Raw genomic sequence first — 16420 nt, forward strand, 5'->3', positions numbered from 1 at the left:
ATATACTAGAGGCCAAGCTAGTCCATGCTCATATTGTTCAGATTGGTTTCAAAGAAAACACTTCCTTAGATATGAAATTAGTTATCACGCATGCTAAGTGCAATAGTTTAGTTGATGCCCTCCTGCTATTGAAGGAAGTTTCCAATAGAAATATGGTTCCATGATCAAGTTTGATAGTGGCCTAGGCTAGCATGGACACAGTGACAAGACCTTGACTCTGTATCATAAGATGTGAGAATCAAACATTTCCCTAAATCAATTCACTTTTTCTAGTGTTCTCCAAGCAAGTGTTTGCTAGGATACTTTCAAACATGTCAAGAAAGTTCATAAAAGAATGATCCAAAGTGGCTTTGAATCCAACATATTCTTAGGGTTTAGCTTCATATGCATTTATGTTAAGGTGGAAGATTTAAGGATTCATGCCATGTGTTTTACAAAATTCCTCAAGAAGATGTTGTCTCATGGAATACAATGATTGCAGTTTATGCGAGATAGGGGGTTTTCTAGGAGGCTTGAACCTATTTCACTAGATGCAACAAATAGTTATCCAACCAACTAAATTTACCTTTATAATGGAAAGAAAATGGCAGATAGGTTCATGCAGACATAATAAAAATTGGGTTACACTGTGACATGTTTGTGGGGAGTGCTCTTGTATACATGTATGCCAAGTGGTATCATAGAGGATATTATAAAGAAAAGGAACATATATGATGCAGCCTTAGCCACTAATACCCACATTACGCAAACAAAAATTGCATGTCTACTATGTACCTGTCATGTACATGTCCCAGGAATTACATGTATTCCATACTTAGGGAAAATTTCTCTTAGATCAAGGTTTTACCCAGTGGAAATATAACATTTAATGAAAACTCACTTTATCCAAGGTTAAGTCCTTAAGCGGAAATATTTCATATAACTATGCCAAGTTTAGACTTTGGTTATTTTTCACCTTTGTGCATATTAACCATACCCTCTTAACTCTAGTCCCGGATTAACCCAACGTTAACTCTAGTCGCACCGATCCTCTTTTGGAAAGTTTTTTAAATAAGAATCCGAAGCTTCCAGCTCTAGAAGCTTCATAACGGAAGTCTAGTAAATGGTTGGGACAGATGGAGTCGAGGATGTCAGTTTGGGCTCCTTTCCCCTATTAGGATGGAACTACCTCAAGAGATAAGACCTTGTCCCATGAGAAGAGTAACCATCTCCCATCCATTCATGCAATATAAACCTCCCTTTCTCCGAAGTAGAGGCTGGTGTGGAAGGGTTAATGTGGGTGTGCTAGTGTTAATTAAGTCTGGAGTAATCAACAAGTTATTCATAGTTATAGCTCTCTAGTTGTGTGTGAGGGAGAAGTGTGAATTTTATTTAGTATGAAGAATAAAGGGAAGAGCCTTAAAACTATCATTGTTGAGGCCATCATGGAATGCTAATGGAAGTGTTTGGGAACCCGGATTTGTCGAAGGAGAACAACAACGTCAAGACAATGGTTGTAATCTCTTCTTGATTTAATATATATGAAACTATCGATTGATTTCCTACATAATGTGTCATCTCACATGTTTATGAATTAATGCTTCTTGACTTGTTAAGTAGGTTGAATTACAATTTGTCTATTTCACGGTTGTTGTTTGATGTTGTTTACATGCTTCAGGTGTTCAAAGAAGGAAACGGGAGATAGTTGGAGCGAGAAAGTAAGGTCATCACCAAACGGGATAAGTATACTAAGAGGTAGGCCCTCTTAATTGGTTATAACCTAAGGAAATCTTCCATAGAATGTTTTATTAGTGGCTAGGCCCACTATCAGGCTAGAGGAATTGTTTGTGTCCGCACTTAGAATTTTACTTCACCACACCCACCTACTGCCATCTCTCTGGTTATTGCAAAACAATGCAGTAAACTAATTTCAAAAACTAGGAATTTTTTTTCCTGATGATATGCCCTCAAGGAAAGAAGAAGACGGTGGCCATGACCTCGAGACAAGGACCCTCCACATGACAACAACAGATGGACAAGGTCATGGAGGAGTACGAGGACATCTTCACTTCCCCCCATATCAGTGCCTCTACACTGTTAGGTCAAGCACTCCATCAATCTGACCCCAGGTACATCATTAACCAATGGACCAATCTATCGATGCTCCATTCTGGAGAATGATGAAATCAAGAGGCAAATTCAGGAGCTGCTATAGAAAGGTCACATTCGGCCAAGTTCATCACCCTGTGGGAGCTTAATCATGTTGGTATAGAAGAAGGATGGGACTTGGAGACTCTGTATTGACTATCGGGCACTGAACAAGATCACTGTCTAGAATAGGTACCTGATTCAATGGATTGATGACCTTCTGGACCAACTCACAGGAGAAAATATTTCAGCAAGATTGACTTGAAGTCTGGATATCATTAGGTACCAATCAAACCCTCCGATGTGTGGAAGACTGGCTTCAAAGCCAAGGAGGGCCTTTTCGAATGGTTGGTTATGCCTTTCGGGTTGACGAATTCTCCTGCAACCTTCATGAGTCTCATGGATGACATCTTATGACCATTCACCAACTCATTTGTAGTGGTATACTTGGATGACTGATGAGCGCCAGTATTGCAGCAAGGATGCTGCAACTCTTGGGCTACTAGCTTTACTTATCAACCTGGGGTTCAAACAAACTTGGAGGTGACAGTGCTATATGCACAAGTAAAAGTGAAGGTCCTACCTGTTGTCATTGTTCACTTGGCGAGAGACCCCAAGGGTTCCAAGCCAGACTTCTATAGAGTCAGAAGAAGATTAATTCTTTGATGGAAGAAGAGCAAATCTATTCTAAGAGAGCTACTCTACTGCAGAAATGAAGAAAACAACATGTAATGCTAAATCACACCATATCCTAATTAACCATTTAAATAGCTATGCTAAGAAGAATTTCTAAATCAAAACTAACCTAATGCTGCTATCTAAGTTACAAAAGTAAAGAGAATCAAACCATACTAATGTGTAAGCAAGGAAACTAAACTAAATTTGTTTTCACTTTTTTTTGTTTTTTGGTGTTTGTGATGATCGGACAGTGTTGGAGTCTGATTGAATAACCAAATCAAAGCTGAGGAGTGGTAGCGTTTAAATGATACATAGAGCAATGTTCGGGAAGGAGTCAAGCAGAAGAGCAATCGAAGATTGAAATCAGCGAAAGGAAGATGTAATGAAGCAGCAGTGCATAGGAACCGTTGGATCAGTTGGGAACAATATTAATGGGAGATGAGTGGTGGAGATCTTATCGCAGGAGATTATGTGAATAGATGGATGAACAGGATTAACAAAAGATGAGCGGCGAAGATCTTATCGTGGGGGATTAAGTGAATATATGGACAAACAGGATTAACGGGAGATGAGCGGCGGAGATCTTATCACAGGGGATTAAGTGAATAGATGGATGAACAGGATTAATGGGAGATGAATTGCGAAGATCTTATCGTAGGGGATTAAGTGAATAGATGGACAGATTGATCAACAAACAAGATTAACGAAAGATGAGCAGTGGAGATCTTATCGCGGAGACTAAGTGAATAGATGGATGGATTAATCAACGAATAGGATTAACGAAAGATGAGTGGTGGAGATCTTATCTTGGAGATGAAGTGAATAGATGGATGGATCATGTCAAGTCACATGTCAGCAGAAGCGTGGAAAATGTGCAGAATGATGGAGCAGTTTCTCGCGTGCCCTCAAAGGTGTAACTGGAATTCCTAAATTTTACACGATTAGCCTAAGTGAGTGACACATAGCAAGAGAAAACCACTTTTCTCATGTGCTCTCGATCGGATATCGGTCGTACAAGAATTCACGCGATATTGTGTGATAGCCGTTGGATCATGCGGGATTGATCAATGGTGGAGATCATCCAAGCTAGTTGGCGATCAGGTGACACGATATTCGTTGGATCAAGCGAGCTAGATCGACGGTGGAGATCAACCAAGCTAGTTGGTGAGTGGGTGACGTGATAGCTGTTGGATCAAGTGAGACAGATCGACAGTGGAGATTTGTAGCGCATAAATTCAAACATTGAAATGAATATGTTGGCTATGTGACATGTAGTTTAACGGTGATTGGTCAGGTTTGTTGTGGATCAGACGGTAAGGAAATCTACGAGTATAATCCGATTAAGACGTGATTTATTAGCTTCCACTTAAGAATTTCATGCTGAAGGAAATGAGAATATGCATGAGATCTTATTACAGAAAGAGAGTGATGGAGAGAGATGACGATGAAATGAACCAAGTACTGAATCAAGACAACAAACTCCAAAGCTCATGCGATAACTAGAAATTTGTGTTTTTAGGGTTTCTGAAGGGTCTCTTCCTCAAGTCATGGTCCCAGAGGGAGGAGGTGAGGCCGAGACACCTGCTGACAACCTTATGGGGATCTTTTTCTCCTTGCTAACCTGCGAATTGAAAGAAGGCACAAATGGAAGCAAACTAAAACACAACCAATCTACGCTACACTGTTGTAATGGAAATGCAGCTACTTAAGCAAATGAATGATTAAACCATGAATCTACGCTTGCATACATGTACAATAAAGAGGAGCCTTAGCTTCTAGGATTGGGCCCTAAACCAAGAGATTTAGCCCTCTGAGTTAACTCAGTGCTGGCTCAAAACAAAGCTCATACTTATTATCAAAACAATGGATTACATCAAAAATTGTCACAAGTCTTGTAGCTCGAAAATAGAGTAAAATTTTACAATCAAAAGTATGAATCCTACTGAGGTCCTAGGCCTCTCTACTTATACGTCTGAAGTCTCCAACGACTTCCTTAAAATTAGGGAGGCTCGGCTCCCAAACTCGAGATAAACAGGTGTTTTGACTTTCACTTGCTCGGCTGCCTTCTAGTCCTCATGATTTGGTTGTTTGCACTTCGAGCTGATGGAGGAATATTCGAATGGAGGGTAGTAAATGAGGAGGATTTACCTCCTATAATTCCTCTCCCTTGTCCCATTCGATTTTTTACCAAGGTTTTTTCCAAAATTCCTTGGTTTTATCCTTTAATCCTGCGTTAAATGCACATTAAACCACAAAGCAAAATATCCAACTCTAACTCATCTCATAAACAAAATATAATCAAAAGTATGCAATAAGTTGTGAGAATAGTTGGTTTGACTAATCTAGGAGGTGAATTAAGGCCCGTATAATTACCCAATGATGAGGCTCATCAATGACATCCTGATCTTCAACCGTAGTTAGTAAGAGCACCTTCACCACATCCAACAGGTTCTCCAAATAGTGTGGCAACACAAGTTGTGTGCCAATTTGGAGAGATGTACTTTTGGCATGACCCAGGTTCAATATTTGGGATACATTATTGATGAACGGAGGGTGCAGGTGGATCCATCCAAGATTCAAGTCATTCAAGATTGGCCAACCCCAACCACTCTGATAGAGCTCTGCAGCCTTCTGGGTCTTGTTAATTTCTACCGCAGGTTTGTGTTTGGGTTCTCTCATATCACTTGGACCTTGAGTCAAGTCACCAAAGGAGGAGTGAAAGAAAAATTATTTTGGTTTGAATCTCAATAGAAGGCATTCACAGTGTTGAAACATCGCCTCTGCTCTGCATGAGTGCTCACATTACCAGACTTGCAACAACCATTTGAGATTGAGACAGATGCCCCTGACTATGCTATTGGAGTAGTCCTTACTCAACAGGGGCATCCAATGGCATATCACAGTGAGACACTTTCAGACATGGTACAAAAGTATACCACTTATGATAAAGAGATGTATTCCATTATGCAGGCCTGCAGACAATGGAAGCATTACATTTTGGGGAAGGAAACAATCATCCACACCGACCACTGATCCCTGCAATTCATACAGATGCAAGGGAAGTTGAAGAATGATTGCCATCAGAAGTGGTCCACATACGTGCAACAGTTCCATTTGAATATCAAGTACAAGAAGGGAAGCACAAATAATGTTGCAGACTTCCTCAGCCGACCACCGATCATGGTGTTAACTATCGTGCTCAACTCTTGTGGTAATGAGATTTCTAATTGGCCACTTCTCTACAAAAGCAACCCAGAATTCGGACACACATACCATATGCTCTTGGGGGCTCAAAAAGTTCTAGGTTTTCACCTCTAGGATGCATTGTTATGCCATATGGGACACCTTTGTGTTCCTTCAAGTGAGCATGCGAAGATGATCTGGGAAGCGCACTACAGTCGGGCCGCTGGGAATTTTGGGGTCGAGAAAATAGTGGCAGTACTGCAGAAGTATTTCTATTGGCCAAATATATGAATGCTTATAATATTTAATATATTGTTAAGGAGATTACCCCTTGAATAATTAGTGAAGTATTTAATATTGGATGAGAGAGTTGTAAGGCTGAAATTTTGGCTACCACGAGTTAAATTTGGTATGTGTATTATGTCAATGCAAAATTAGATTTCACACCTGTCCAGGAATCAATCAAAATCATTTATACATACCAATCAATGGCATTCAATAGATGTTTAAAGCATTGGTTGGGAGGAGCTCATTGTCATATCCATCCAAGGGTTTCCAAACTAGAGAAACAAGGGCATGTGTTTGATTTATGGGCTAACGTTTGAAAAATTGCTACGAGGAGAGGAGTTGGTGGGAGTCCTTCTTATAGCAAGGCCCTGCACCTCTTCCTTTATTTCTTAAAGTATGCTTGAAATAAGTGATTATAGATATATGATACATATAATATGCAAACCAATCACAAGACAACAATATTGAACATTTGCATGAGACATGACTTAATTTATTTTCAATATATTTTTGCTTTAAAAAAGGCAAGGTATGCTACCATGATGCAATGCAATGATTCACCAACATTGGGCACCAAACAAATGACTTGGACCACAGATGTTATGTACGATGACAATCATCCACTATAAGCTATGATTATTAGCCACTCTGACACCCCTCATTTATGGTCACTCATTGAACATGCTCATGAAATTTGAGATCACTAGACATGGTTAACACAATCTAGTATGGTGTGAGGGTCTTGCCTACAATGCAAGCTTTCTAACACCCTTTACAACAACATTTCTTCACGAAAGGCATTTGACATTGATTCATAATTTTTCCTTTGTATATGAGAAAGAAACTAAATGTTACTTCTCCCTTATCCAAGATAATGCTCTTGATTACAAATTGAACAATGTATCATGACATTGCCTTTCTCTCTTCGTGTGAACTTGCTCAATTAGCATCTAGATACCTTGTGATATAAAACTCAATGTATGTATTGTATTTAGTATTGTGTCAATTATTCATTTTTTATATCCTAATATTGTGTTAATGGCCTTCCAATGCATGGTCAATCTTGCATTAAAATTTTGACATGGAAAATCCCAATTTTGAAATTTTGTCAATCAGAGGCAGAATGCAGGGACGATGTGTATCCATCTTGGTGGGCAGTGGGAAAACGAAATTTTTATTGATGCACAATTGGTGGAGTGTAGAGGCATTCATAGATTGATATATATCCTGAACAACATGGGCGAGAGAGGATGCCCATGCTTCACCTCAGTTGTCTTCTTGATTATTGGTTCAATATGTTGAGGATATGGTTGATGTCTTGATATTGAAGTCAAAATCCTTCCTTAACCCTTTAGCCAAAGAGGTGTCTCCTAAAGTATCTCCAATAATATCCTATGAAGAGTCATAACATTTAACTTGGAATCATGGCCCACCATGATCATCTAATAATTAATTGAAATAGAACTAAACCCCAATTTAGGGATTGGGTGGATCATATTGTGGGACTATTCTAGTGGGAACCCTAAATAAATGACTTGACAACCCCTTGATTTTCTACGTTGATGTCATTCATCTCCCAAATTTCTTGTTGGCTACACAAGTCCTAGAAAACATGGCAAGTAAGATGAGAGGGAGTTGACAAGGACATTAGGTTGTCCTATAACATCATAAAGTGCATCCACATGGATGAACATGGAATGGGAATTAAGGTCATAAAGTAGACTAGAGTGTTAGAGAAATACGATGCATCAAAATATTTTTTGAGTGTCCCAAAGGGAAATATACAATTCTTATCTCCTCTAAAATACAATATACATTTATTGTGGTGATAGTAACCACAAGATTCTTAGAACTAGTGGTATAGTGCTTGGTCATGAATGAATATGCGGAAAAGAAATCTAAAGCTTTCGACTCACTAGCATAAAATAGATCATGGGGCCGAATCAAAATTTCAAGGGACATGTCAAGGATCTCAGGTAAAATGGGGTTAGCAGCCAAAGACTACCTTCCAAATAATTTAAGGAGAGTAGGGAATATTTAGAGGAGGCCAACTAAAGAAACCATAAGAAAGAAAAGGGGGAAGCTATCTAACAAATATGGTTAGAGTAGGCATCAAAATCCCCATCATTGAACGAAATGGTGGTTTACACAGGGCTCGTGAGAGAATATGGGATGGAGGGTAGATTGGAATGGTCAGAAAATGAGAGAAGGGTTTTATCTACTAAAGGAATATGGGATGGAGGTTATGTCTAAGTTCAGGGAGGCTTTTATATTTTTTTACAAGGATGGAGGTGGATGTATCACAACAAAGGAGCTTGGGACAGTAATGCATTCTTTGGGTCGAAACCCCAATGTATATTGGAAGTTTTCCAAATGTTTTATATTCAATAATCCAGTCCTTAATACAATAAACCACAAAAGAGTAGTTCTAATCTGCCTGTAAATGCAACATATTAAATACACCATTCCAAATTGATTTTAGTAAAGAGAATCAAATAAATAGATGAGTATGGTCATCCATCGCCTCCATACAGAGTAAACAACAACCAGGCCACTCTGTCCTTTACGACAAAAGTTGTCCCATGCCAAGATGAAGCCAGAAAGATACATTTACTAATATTCTTAGGAAGAGAAAAAATATGAAGCCAATATATAGAGATGCTCTGAAGGACAGCTAGGGAACTAGAATTCTCCATGCATTAGATATTTTAGGTTGATTGATCAGTTAACTAGATAATCACCGAGTTTGACTGAAGTCCCACTGCATAATTGGCCTTCCACTAGTTCCTCAAGCAGTTGGAACTAGTTTAACTGAAAACAACTTGAGATATCTAACTTTGATTGCTACAAATTAGAAATCATACATGATTAACTGAACTCTAACTCCTCCAACTCGAATTTATTGAGTAAACTAGGTGACACAAGCCATGTCACACAAGTTAACTACATCCAAGTTGTCTGTTGATGTGGAAATTCAAATTTTCTCAATTTAATCAAGGAAAAATCAAATTTAAAATTTCTTGCTACACCTTTCAAGACTCCCTCTCTGCAAGAAAGGGATTATCAACCACCCCTATCCTACACCTATGAAATTTGAACTTCCCTCTTGACAAATCTTTTGTCAAAATGTCAACATCTTACTGCTCTATTAGAATGGAGTGTAGCAACATCATCTGGCTCTAGACACAGTCTCGTAAATGGTGATATTGGATATCTATATTCTTGGATCGATAGTGAAATATAGGATTCTCAAAGAGATTGATGCAACTCTGATTATCATAATTGGATCCATCATCTGATCAAATAGTCCAACAAGTATCTTTCTCATCCATATCGCCTCACTTGTTTCTTGACTTGCAGCCATGTATTATGCTTCTGTCTAGTTGAGCACCACAGATCTTTGCTTCCTGTTGTACCAAGAAACAACTACGGGCCCAACACTAAAAATTACACTTGATGTACTCTTTCGTTCTAATGGACTTTGTGTCCAATCTGCATCCTTGAAGCCGTACAACTTCACTACCTTTGCTCGTCTGTACCATAGTCCAAACTAGGTAGTGCCTGTGAGGTACCGTAAAACATGCTTAGTTCCCTTCCAAAATAGTTTGGTTGACCTAACCATAGCTTGGCTTAGCTCATTGACTACACGTCACATATCTGGTCATGTGTTCACAAGATACATGAGTGGACCCACTAGCTATCGATAAATGGTAGCATCCACTTCACCTGAAGTGGCATCCTCCTTCCTCTAGTTGTTCATTAGAGGTGTTTCCATGGGTTTACAACTCTCCATGTAGAATCTCTGCAGTATCTCATTTTCATACCTGCCTTGAGAGACAAATAATTCCCCATCAGCTTGTCATACTTCCAACCTGATAAATTAGTGCATGAGACCTGTGTCCTTCATTTCAAATTCCCTTGCAAGGTCCTCCTTGTAAGATATGGTCAATGGCTCATCACTAGTTAAAATAAAATTATCAACATATAAGACAATAATAAGAAATTTGCCTTCTATCCATATGTGATGAGGTTCACATCTGCTTCACTTATGGTGAAGCCCAAACCGGTGAGTTAACTATCGAGCTTGGTGTACCAAGCACAAGGTGCTTGTTTGAGATTGTACAACACTCACTTGAGTCTGCACACATGAGACTCTTGATCAAATGTCTCAAAACCTTTTTGTTACTCTTTGTACACCTCCTCCTTAATAACCCCATTCAGAAATGTTGTTTTTACACCCATATTGTGGATATTTCGCCCCATCTACGTAGCCAGACCAAGAATTGATTTAATGGATGAGTACCTTACTACAAGAGAAAATGTCTCCTGATAGTCAATTCCCTCAACTTTAGAGTACCCCTTGGCCACAAATCTGGCCTTATACTTCCCTATGCTTCCGTTTGTTTCCTGCTTCACCTTGAAGATCCATCTCAAACCCACTATTGATTTATATGTTGTTCTTGGAACCTTTTCCCAAACACGGTTCTTTGCAATGGATTCATATTCCTCCAACATTTCATCAACCCATATAGGTTGCTCTATTTCTTCCTTAAAATAGGATTGCTCAATCTCTATAAGCTCAGTCATGAGAGCCATGTAGCCAGTGTACCTCTCAGGTGACCTCCTTTGCTTATGCAAATTTGAAGGATATCCCACATTCTCCCTCACATCCTACACAAGTCTATCAACTTCCTTAGTTATTTTTCTGCCTTCTCTAGAGGTTTTGCTTTATTGAATTTCTCCACTCTCTGCTCCACAATTTGTGGTTGCTCTACAACTTCCTGAGGTTCCTCTTTTTGAGCTAAAATCTCATCTTTTGGTGGCATCTAAATCTCCCTCTCAAGAGAGCACCACATAGATTTCTCCTCATAAAAATTTACATCCGTTCACACAACTTCATTATGAGTGATGGAAAGTACACATGTTAGTTTTGGAGAGTTTCTATGTAACCCACAAATACCCTAAATTATGTAGTCAACTAAATATTATTCCTTGAGTCTTTGGAGGCATGGAAGTAAACAGAGGCTCCAAAAATCTTGAAGTGCGACACATCCGGATTTCTTCCTTAGAAAGCCTCCTCCGGTGTAATCATGCCAAGAATCCGATGAGAACTTCAGTTCTACAAACAGACTGTTGTATTGCATGCCTCAACCCACAAATGCAAAGATAGGCTTTGGTTATGCAACATCACCCTCGTTGCTCCAAAATGCTATGGATATTTCTTTCAACCACCCCATTCTCATGTGGGTTGTGGGGTGTTGTCAACTCTCATCGAATGCCTTCTTTCGCACATAAATTTTTAAATTCATTCAACACATACTCACCTCCATTATTGCTCCTGAGAGCCTTCACATTCTTGCTGGTTTCTTTCTCAACCAGTGCCTTGAATTCTACAAACTTGGAGAATGTCTCATCTTTCTTCCTCATGAAGGGATCCAACACTTATGTGAGAAGTCATCAATAAAAAGGACAAAATATTTTTTTCGTGCAATGGAGGCTATCAAGAAAGGTCCACATACATCAAAGTGGATCCTTTCTTGGAATGCATGCGCTTTGTTGTCTCGATCATGAAATGAGGATTTTATGTACTTCTCCAAGGTACATCCTTTGCATACATCCTTATGCTCAAGTGCTCCTTTAGGGAGGCTAGTGGATATTTGTTGTATAATATTCGAGGTGCCATGATGCAAATGGCCAAGGCTTATGTGCTAAAGTTCACCTACATCATGGCCCTGCACTTTCTCTTCCTTAGTTTTTAATGCAACACAATCTTCCACATCTAACTTATATAGATTCTTCACACAAACCTCGATCTTCTTCACCTGTCTCATGGCTATGTGTATTAAGAATGTTTTTCCTTTGTTGAAGATCATGTCATAACCACGGTCTTCCAAAACTGCAATAGAGATGAGATTTTTCTTTAGGCCTAGAACAAACATGACATCCTTGAGCCTGAGAGGGGAGCCTGACTCCCTCTGAAAGGTGACTATACCAATACTGGTCATGTTGTACCTTCTGTCATCCCCTAGCTTGATGTGCATCTTGAGATCTTTCTCCTCCAAGTCACTGAAAATGTCTCTACACCCTGTCATGTGGAACAATGCACCTAAGTCCTAGTACCACACGCTCCCCATCATTATTTTGGACATGCGTGCGATAAGGGTAAAGTCAAGGTCAAACTATAAATCCAAGGCTTCACCCACTGCTCCTCCTAAGGTCTTCTTGATTGCCTTTTTCTGTGGGCACTTTGTGGCATAATGCCCGTATTCATGACAATGGAAGCATTTAATTTTTGACAAATCTTTCTTCTTTCTCCCTTGGTTGGATTTTGGTTTGGTTTGAGATTTATTTCCCTTTTCCCTTCTTTCCCTTTTCAACCAATGCAAAGTTTTCTTCATCCTTGCCCTTGGATGAGGTCCCATATCTGGTATTCTACCTTATTTCCTCTTGTACCAAATCATACCATAAGTGTTCCCAATTCGGTAGTTTCTCCCTCCCGTTCACTTAATATTGATAGCTATGCCAAATCTTGGGAAGGCCCAGGAGGGATATTCTTACCAAGTCATCCTTTGAAAGAGTAACACCAACTCCTGCAAGCTCATCATGAACTTGTGTGAACCTCCTCAGATATTGCAGGATAAAGCCATTCTTCTACATCTTGATATTTCAAAGTTTATCCTTGAGCACCAACTTTTTGTGGTCACTACCATTCTAGAATAGATTTGTGAGTGCCCGCCACATTCCATAAAGATTTTCTTTCCCATGGATATTGCTGACAATGTGGTCTCATACTCCCTCCAATATTATTATCCACACCTTGGCTACAACTTTCTTACACTGAGCAAGGTTTTGGGCATAAGATTCTGTTGGTTTTGTAACATCTCTCTTGATGTATTCTAGCAATCCATTTGCATTGAATACCTCCTCCATGTGATCCTTCCAGTCAATGAAATTAGAGTTTCCTTCCAAGGCATACTCTAGCCTTAGCCCGTTGAAGGTCATATTTTCAGTTCTTAATAGATCTTGCTACACTGAACTGCAAATTCGAACCTCCTAAAAAACAAATTCGAAATTCCTGCTCTAATATGAATCCTTCTATGATATGATGTAGAAATTATGGTGTAGATTTGCAACTAATTGCATCCAAATTGTCTACTAATGTGGAAATTCAAATTTTCTCAATTTAATCAAGGCAATATCAAATTGAGAATTTCTTGCTGCATTTTTTAACAATCCTTCAGGTGAATCAAATCCATGTTACCAATCTAGCACAACAATGTTCTAATAACAACAACCAACTGATATAAGTAGCGTTCAAAATAAATAAAACAGTCAAAAAACACATATTAAAACACAATCGATGGAGACCTCAAAAAGTACTCCAACTATATTACCATCTATTAATGTTCTTCGAAAGTGCCTCCATCACTCCTCTCAAGGCACACACCTCTGCTTTCGGCCTAAATTGCCCTAAATATCATTAGTTGTTGTCACCCTCCATCGCTCTACTTCCCGAAGAAACCATCAATAGCGTAAAGATGAACCCCTAATCCTTTACCTTTTTTACTAGCGCATCATATTGAAAATTTTAAGACAAAAAAAATTATTGTCTTAAAAAATTGTCTTAAAATTCCCCTCCATGTAGTAGTGTCGAATTCAAAAACATACAAGTTGTCTTTAATCGTATCAACAGAGATCAAAGGGACAAAAGAGTAATTAATGTTTGGGAAATCTTGCCAGGTAAAGTTTTCACGTTCTTCAGAGTTGGCTACCCCCACAAAACAAAGAACCCAACAATTCGTTGTCTTTATATAAGATAACATGAACGGAAAGTTAAATAGCAACGTTGGTATAGGCGCAATACAGTAGTAGCCCGCAATGTGGCGACTTAGGGTGCACTATGAGAGTCAATTTTGTAGCTGTTAGATAATATTTTCTTAAATTGTTATGTTTTTGTCTTAATTGTTAATTGTATTAAATGGGTTTCGTCTTAAGTGACCATTGTCTTAAATATAAAGTTGTCTTAAAATATTTTTGTCTCAATCTTTTTTGTCTTAAATATAAAGTTTTGTCTTAAAATAATTTTGTCTTAAACTATTTTTGTCTTAAAATAAAGTTTTGTCTTAAAATATAATTTTGTCTTAAACTACTTTTGTCTTAAAATAAAGTTTTGTCTCAAACTAATTTTGTTTTAAAATATTTTTGTCTTAAACTAATTTTGTCTTAAATATAATGTTTTGTCTTAAATACTTTTTGTCTTAAACTGTTTTTGTCTTAAATTTAAAATTTTGTCTTAAAATATATTGTCTTAAGTTGTTTTTGTCTTAAAATAAAGTTTTGTCTTAAAATATTTTTGTCTCAAATTGTTTTTGTCTTAAATTTTATATTTAAGACAATTCAATTCATATTAAATTTTAATGTAAAATAATTAAAATAAAAAGTGACTTTTTAAGACAAAATATTTCTTTTGTCTTAAAAAAATGTCTTAAAAGTGCCCTTGGTGTAGTAGTGTTTTACGTGATGAGATGTATTGCATGAAGATTATACACTCATATCAATCTCTTCATTTAACAACATTTACTAGAAATGAAAAGTCTTTCCTCTTGATTGCGGTTGTGCTTTTGAAGAAAAGGCCATTACACACTGCGAAGACTTTCTCATTGATGGGACCAGCCCACACTCCAATATACGACCTTATCTAAAGTCTGTCCGGCGCTGATTAATAATTTGTGTTTGGATTGCAGTTAGGCACTAATCACACATTAATCATAAGATATTTTCCAACGGTGCCTAGATCATTTATGACAAGGTTTTAATGCGACAACTGACCTGTACCCACCTCGGTTCTCGTTTTCTTGCTTGTTAAATTTGAAAAAACCCTTGGCATTTTGGTATTCTGTCATTTCTGCTTTTGGTTCTGCATGGTGAACTCAGTGAGGGTTTGTTTTGACAATGGCTTTCTGTGTTGTCTGCAAATGGTAATGAGCCACAGGCTCTGCCTGTGCTGGTGGTGGTTGTGCTCTTTGCTAGTGTGGCTCTGTCACGCGTTCTAGAGGTTTGTCTGTTTGACTTCTAGGCACAAAATGTTGATTTATTTACTCGAGCAAGGAAAAGACCACTGGTTGGTCTTGTCTGGTCTCTCGATTTTTCTTGTTCTGCTAGTTCTTTATTTTGCTACGGCTTTGCTGCTAATTTTTTTGTTAATGTCTCTGCATGCTCCAGGTTACAGGCACAGTGACCTCACTCTGCTTGTATTCTTCAGGTAAATTATCTATCCATGCTTCATTTCTTTTCTCATTCAATTCCAGCGCTAACAGTGTGTTGCCCCTTTGGTCTTAGGTGGTCTCCGTGTTCTGTGTCTCAATGGCCTACATTTTCTTTGTGCAAATAAGTATCCAGGTAGTGGTTTTTTTCTCCCTCTTCTAGAATTGTATTTCTCTTCGTTCTCTTCTATTCGTAGTTGAACTAATAGGTTCTGCGTGCTCTGGTCTCGCAGGTCAGGGTTCAACCTTGGACGTGGTCGGTTTCGAACCCCTCAGGTCCTATCCGCTAGGCTCTATCACTGTCTTCATCTTATGGTTGAAACTAGGGTTTGTAGGTTTTGTTGGCCAAGTCACAGCATTTGTTCATTGTTCTTCTCTGATGTCGCTATGCGACCTGGGCTCACTTGTCACAACCCTTGTTTGTAATTTGTTTCGTTGTAACTATATAGTTGGATACGAAGGTTGACTGTACCAAACCCTCGACTAGGGTTTACTATTTCATGGACATTGTTTTCTTTTTACTTTGTCTAGCAAAGTAACACTGGACTGTTATGTATAAGCAAACATATATTTTTTCCTTATTCCATTGGAAATGAAAAGAAATTACATTGAGATAGACTATCACTGGTTACCTCTGTTTGGGGTTTGTCCACTTGGCGCTCAGGTTCTTGTTTTCTGGTTCGGTCAGTTGTGCTGCATTAGATTCTTCTGGCCACGGGCTTATTTACTGTTTGTCCATTCTCGTCTTTGGAAAACTTGTATACATTCGATTTGTCAGTACTCTGTTCTTTAAGAGAGGAAATGTATGAAACTGTATGCATGCACCATATTTGTCATTCTGAATTATTTAGTGGTTAAGAAAAATAAAAGAAATATAGATA

The sequence above is a fragment of the Pinus tabuliformis genome, chromosome 9 (genome assembly GCF_031772625.1).
Source record: "Pinus tabuliformis cultivar Carrire ecotype Pingquan chromosome 9, CPIR1, whole genome shotgun sequence".
Lineage (NCBI taxonomy): Eukaryota > Viridiplantae > Streptophyta > Pinopsida > Pinales > Pinaceae > Pinus > Pinus tabuliformis.